This window comes from Etheostoma cragini, chromosome 23, assembly GCF_013103735.1.
Source record: "Etheostoma cragini isolate CJK2018 chromosome 23, CSU_Ecrag_1.0, whole genome shotgun sequence".
NCBI lineage: Eukaryota > Metazoa > Chordata > Actinopteri > Perciformes > Percidae > Etheostoma > Etheostoma cragini.
In genome coordinates, this window is record NC_048429.1 from 11,497,196 (window position 1) to 11,504,081 (window position 6,886).

Consider the following 6,886-nt stretch of genomic DNA (forward strand, 5'->3'; position numbering starts at 1 on the left):
TTTGGAAAATGGCTGCAATGAAACAAAGAGTGAAAAATTTAAAGGGGTCTGAATACTTTCCGTACCCACTGTACCTTGAGACCGACCAAGCCTACCTGCATGCATCCGTAATTGACACCTAATATACTCTGGCTGTGATCAACATGGAGACAGACACATGCAGAGCATCAGTATTCACCCCAGCACTAATGAGGGCAGCTAGGAGGTGCAGCGGCCTGTGGTGAACAGGTGGGGTCCTGGCAGCGGACCTCAGCACGTCTCTGAGGAGGGAAATCTTTCATTCTGTTAGGCAAGATATACACAGATTAAGTGAAAGAAACACAGAGATAGACTGAGATAGACGAATAGAATGAGAGCGGAAAGAGAGACAACAAAGTTAAAAGCCTGTGGTTCAGAAGGAAATGGGAAAGGAGCAGACTTCCACATGAGAGGCAAGCTTTGAGAGCTTCAGTACTCAAGCTGAGTGGCCCCCTGACTGGGGTGAAGGGAGGTAGACTGCCCGGGGTCAATTAACCTCTAGTGCAGCCCGAGCCTGGCTCTAGGGAACACTGGTTTTTATAGATACTGACGAGGCACAATTTCTCTCCTCGAACTGCGAGGGTGGTTGCATAAAGCAGGTCATGAGGCAATGAGGCGTAGAAGGCACAGCAATTAAAAATGATCCTTGCGTTGGTCGGCCATGTCAGCTCCTCTCACTTACACTACCTCTAGCAGGGTCAGGTGTTGAGATAACTTAAAAAGGAATTTTGCTCACAGCAAAAAAAAATTTTTCATTTAAATTATTTTCATTGTTTTAGAGAACAAAGGCATGTCATCTCCAAGCAATCAGAACAATGGGTCCAATCTAAAATCTGACGGACTCTGGTAGGATAGATCGCAGCAGGCATTCAGGACAGATACACAACATAAATCATCAGCCCGAAAAAGTTCCCCTTTCAAGACATAAAAGTCCATTTGTCAGTGAAGTCAGCAAACTTTCCGCCGTTCTTGTAGCTGCCTGGCATGTTGCCAAATACACCAAGCAAGCAGAAAAGCCCAGGCTGTGATGTGTGTATCTGCAAGGGTATGACATACTCCATTCTCTTCTCTCGCATTCCTAATGTGATTAAGTTAGGCCAGTTAATGCAATAATCTTGCAACAATGCACAGTATAATGCTCCAATCAATGCCAATAAAACTGTACTCCTTCCTCCTATTGGCCATGCCAAAAACACACAAGTCATCAAGTCTGTGTTTGCTCTTCATCACCTGCCTTCCGTTTTTTCATCAACAATTCCCCTGCAACAAATAGACAACAAAGACACGAAGGAAGAAAAATAGTGGCACCATGATTCACATTGAAAACATGCATTTCTCCTTTGTCTCTGCTGTCATGGTAGTACCTCCTCTGTCTGCCTTTCTTTCCATGTCTGTCTCTTCTTCCTCTCCTCCCATCACTCTGTGGGAGTCTGTCAGGGGGGCAGCGAGCATGCATCAGAGGAAAACGGCAGCAATGCATGTAGAAGCCTGCGTGGATCCTAGCAGGTCTAAGGGCCGTTAAAAGTCCTCATTATAGGAATGTCTCAGCTGCAGTTCCTATGGGAGGGGGAGGAAGAGTTGATTGGATGGAGGTGAAGAGTCAGGCAATTGATGCTCATTTGCCTTGACTTGTTTCACACTGCAGGGAACACATTGACAAGGAAATAAGAAGTTGTTACTGCTATGTGTTGGTTAGCCTTCCACATTTTGTTTATCTTTGCATCAGTTTCCTTCTCTCCACATCGTAATTACAGACATTTTATAGCAAAATAAATTAATCAGTAATCACCAATAGCCTTCTTTGGGCACATTTTTTTCTTATTTTGAGGTGGAAAGTATTATCACTTCACAGTTTCTTATACATTTTTTTATTGGCTCATATGTCAGTATTTTAACCCAAATTTGTTTAACCTCTTCCATATGTTCAATCTGTCAGATTCTTGTAAATGCAGCCTACTTGAAATGATACTTTTTAGATTATAAGCTAGACATGAAAGCAATCCTTATGGTATTATTACATAATATTTAGATCTACAGCTCTATTCTATAAAATATACCTTTTATATGTGGAAAACGTTATCTCAAACGCCCCTGGTTCTGGAATTAAAAGTCCCATTTATGTTTCCTAAAGAAATTATTACATGACATTTATTTCTCCTGGTTGAATAGTCAGTCCAAAGGATTTAACAACTGCACTAGAAGAATATCCGGGTCCTTTCATAACTAAATCAAGGTTACAAGCTTGTGTACATAGACATTCTGCGGGAGATATTAACAACAACTCCCAAGATGCATTTTGGCCAGACACATCAAAACACAGAGCTTAAAGCTAACTTCTTTTCTAGAAAGTAAAGCTTGTTTAAAAACAGAACTGAATTCAAGAGCTGGCACTATGTTATTTGTGGATGATGTCACTTCCTAATCAAAGAGATTGTTTGCAGGCAGATCATTGACTGTGACTGACTCTGTTCCATTTACCGCACCATTGGAGGAATCAATGGAACATACAGTTAATGAGGACTGGACCTAATGGTTGTCTGCTTCAGTGAACACTCATTGGCTGAACTGTAACATCCCATTTACGCTTATTATCTTGCATTAAGCTGCTCATGTTGTCAATTAGCAACTTAGTCTTTTATTGTATTTACAGTAGATTTTGTAAAATTTGATTATGATGCTTTTTAGAAATGGCACAACTGTAATACACTTTGCAATTTTGTATATAATATACTATTTTCTCACGTTGAAAGCTGAATGGTTGCTGCTAACAAAATGTTGCACTTTAACTTAACTGTGTTGATTGACACCAACAAAAGACAACTATTCCTGCAGCATACATTTAAAAAGAACACATCATTCCTTGTTTTTTACCAGTTTATGTTCCATTCAACCAATGCATTTAGCCTGATACAGTAAGCCACTCTATGATAATTTGTTTTTTGTTATTTTGTGTCATTCGGGTGAAAGCGGTCTGTCAATCATCCATAGAATAAAATGCATAAATATGTTAAAATAGAAAGAGAAAGCTTGTAGAATGAAATAACAGCAGTCCAGCTGGCTTCTCAGCTAATTATAAGAGCCAAAACACAACTTTGCTTTCTCTTAAATAAGCTTTTATTTTACTCTGGCCAACAATGGGGACACAGGGAGATGGCTGCTGAAACAGTGACTGGCTAAATATGGGCCTTTCATCCGGCTTAACTCTACAAATGGACCTCATTGTCTTGAGGAATTCGATTTTCTGCCATTCTGAGTGCACGCTGTGTCCCTCTCTGAAGCTCGACTGCAGCAAGCAGGACCCTTATCAACAGCACTCAGGGTGTGGAATTGAGGAATTGAGTTCTGCCTCAAATCAAACCATGAGAAACAGCAAACCGGAGTGAGAAGAAGTAAAAGAGAGAGATGCGTAGAATTGGGGTTAGGATAAAGTCTCCAGATTCTTCCACTCTCCCACTTAGACAAAAGCCACACACACTTGCACATCACATGTGCACTTGTTAAGAACACACAAGTGTATGGTGCATGCACAACCCATACATAGTACAAATACACACTGTCAAATTTGCCAGTAAACCCATTGATGGCACTCCCAGTGGGGAAGCTTTTATACGCTTTAATTTCCAGTGTTATTGTCTAGCGCTCAGAGCCAATGCCCAAATTGAGCTGTTTTTATCTACAAGATAAAGGCTGTGTTTTTGTTTACGCACTTAAGTGTATGTTTATTTGGATGTGTGATGGTCTGTTAGGCATGCCCACATTTACAATACCTCTTTTTGCAAGGTCCACCCTTTTTTGTTTATTACTAATTGCTATCCTAACAAAATAAAAATGTATTAAAATATGTATTATGTTAAATTTGACCAAAGTCAATCATCCAAAGTATTTCCATACTGCAACACAAATTAAAGAAATTCTCACGGTTATTTCAATAAAGTTTTCCTTCAACCAAAAAACAGTGCCTATTTTGGAAAGTAGTACTACTAACTCATGCCAGTGGACAGAAGAGAGACTAGCCCAAACTTACTGTAAAAATACTCTGACATTATGAAATCCACAATGATAAAGGATGTTGCAAACCAACAGCTGCTTGAGTCTTTAATCATGTAAATTGTAGCGTGCATCTATTTATAAGAACAAGTGTTCCCATTAACTGCTAAGTGGATCCAAAGTGCCAATATCTGCGTACATTTTTCAAAGAACATTGACCGCTGTGATATATTGTTACTTGTTACTGATACTGTTGTGGCTCGTGTCCCAGAGGTGAAATGGTTGCCCCACAACCACAAGGTTGGCGGATCAATCCCAGGTCATCCGGCCACATGTTAATGTGTCCCTGAGCACTGATTAAAAGGTTAATAGGTTAAAATGCAGTAATAGAATTTCATTACATTGTACTGTATGTATGTGACAATTAAGAATAAAGTTTGATCCTTGTTTTGATACATTGCTGTTTGGCATGGTAAAATGTATGGCATTAATTATTGTGACAGGCTGGGCACATGCTTTCCAAGGTGAAAACTAGAGAAAATCTAGATGGGAGGTTGATGTTTGGCATCAAGGTTCAGACTTCACCTCTCCCCGGACAGAAAAACCCAGCTCCGCTGAGTTAGGAATGACAATAATAACTTGCAATCCATACAATATACACTAGATACTAATTTTCATAATGACTGTTTTAGCAAATCGTACAAACAAAAAATCAACATGCTAATAGTAAAACAAAAATATTTCATCACAAAAAACACCATTCTATATTGCTTTGTACCAACATGAAGTGATATGGTATGTTGTGATCAGACGTCCGTGAAAATGCAGCTTTAAAATGTCACCGCCAGTTAAACTTCACAAACCGAAAGCACAATGTCTTTCTTTGAATGTTTTTTTGTTTTCCAAGATCTTTCAGGAACTTTGCATTGTGGGAGAATATTTGACCGAATTTAGTATGCATTCTTTCTGGTTTCAGTAAACACACTATTCCTGTAGAAACACTAATTACCAAAAAACGCTAAGGATAAGTATGTGGCTTGGTTTTGGACACCCTGATGTACACCCTACAGCACTGGCAGCTGGATCAGAAAGCAACAGCGTGCAGTAGTGTTCAGCTGATCAGTGCTGCACAGACAGGAAAGGATTGCTGTATGCCTTGTGAGTGTAATGGCAGAATCAAAGCAGCTGGCTGACTTCACCCCATAAAAGCAGCATTTCAGCCCAGTGAAATTCCGCCTTTATTTGAATTGTCCCAACCAGTGGTTTGTTTTTAAATTACATGCACATTTATCATGACATGCTAAATCAATTGTCAAACTGCTGATCCTGTGTTATGCATCACACAGGTAAAGATGGCCCCATTGTATAATTGAGATAGCAATGTTAAGTTTGATTTTCTCATGCCATCAACTTCACCAAAGCTCTTGTTGTTGTGACAAGCCATGAATACAGTGCTGCCATCTTATTTCTGCCCATGATCTCTTCCTCAGGCTGATGTCATGCATCCTACTAACCAATTAAACAGAGAGAGAGACACACAGACTGTTGCAGGTAAGGTTGCACACACTCTTGCACAGAAAAACACACGCGCCACTACTATCACTCCGATGTGAAGTAGTGCCATTTACAGCAGGGCAAGCACAGAGTCACCTTCCTAGTGAGTGTCATTCGCCGGGACACGGTAACGGGGCCCAGTGGTGTTCTTAAACCACCACAGGGCATCAAGCCAGTGTGTGAGGTGTCAAGGCTAAGTTGCACATTGAGGTGTGACATTACCGCCGGTTGTTGGGACAATAAACCAGGGTTGCCGGGTGCACTACGGGAGCTTTCACCCACTGAGCTCAACTTATCTGGAATGTCTTTTCTGTGCTGCAGCTGTTAAGTGGTGCTTGGTGCGGCCAGGCTTGACATCTCCCGTTGCAGCGGCTAAGAGGCAGTGCCATCGTTTAAAATGTTAATAAAAACGGGTAGTTCAAGGAAATAAAAACAGCAGGATTATGTAGCAGTAGTTCATATTAAGAAACAAATCAAGATTGATATACATGCAGTGTTTATATAGACAAAATGTATTTATTTATTTTTACAGATTTTTAAAATATTTTTAAACAAAATATTTCCTTGTGTGATGTCTGGTCTACGTTACATAAATCTAACCTTTTTGCAACCCAGTTTTGTTACTTTGCATACAGTACCATGCAGTGCGTGTAAGGAACATAACAGCCACTTGTCTTTTAAGTACTTGGGGCAAACATGGATCCTTGGTCCTCCCGCTGGGCGCTAACACACGCACACACACAAATAGACTTGTAATGATTTTTAGCTATGGGGAGCCACGTTTCACATGCACCACCAGCAGTTGTACCAGAACAAATGATGTTGCTCATTTAGTAAGCGCAAGAGGCATCAGAATGACACAGCATGTGCTGCGTAGAGCTAGAATTATTACACCAAAGTGTGTCAGTGCTTTAAGGCTGTTTGCGCGGCTGCTTGTGAACGGATATGTAAGCGTATGATGTGCTCTCGCTGATATTCACAATTGAATAGAACAGTGGACCCTCCATTTGGTGTGTGATGGAGAGACGTGGCCCAGATGACCTTGACCATGGTTTCACCTCCATTACTGCTTCTTTCTTCTATATACACTCACGGGCCACTTTATTAGGTACACCTGTCCAACTGCTCGTTAACACTTAATTTCTAAGCAGCCAATCACATGGCGGCAACTCAGTGCATTTAGGCATGTAGACATGGTCAAGAGAATCTCCTGCAGTTCAAACCGAGCATCAGTATGGGGAAGAAAGGTGATTTGAGTGACTTTGAACGTGGCATGATTGTTGGTGCCAGAACGGCTGGTCTGAGTATTTCAGAAACTGCTAATCTA

At 40.7% G+C, this 6,886-nt stretch overlaps 1 long non-coding RNA gene across 1 annotated transcript in view; it reads left to right on the forward strand.

Moving 5' to 3' along the window:
* Nucleotides 1-5,557, forward strand: part of LOC117938834 — an 81,760-nt gene extending 76,203 nt beyond the window's left edge. The window contains exon 3 of the long non-coding RNA XR_004655487.1: nucleotides 5,496-5,557. This is a non-coding gene — a long non-coding RNA (uncharacterized LOC117938834). The remainder of the gene's footprint in view (nucleotides 1-5,495) is intronic.
* Nucleotides 5,558-6,886: the final 1,329 nt, after the last annotated feature.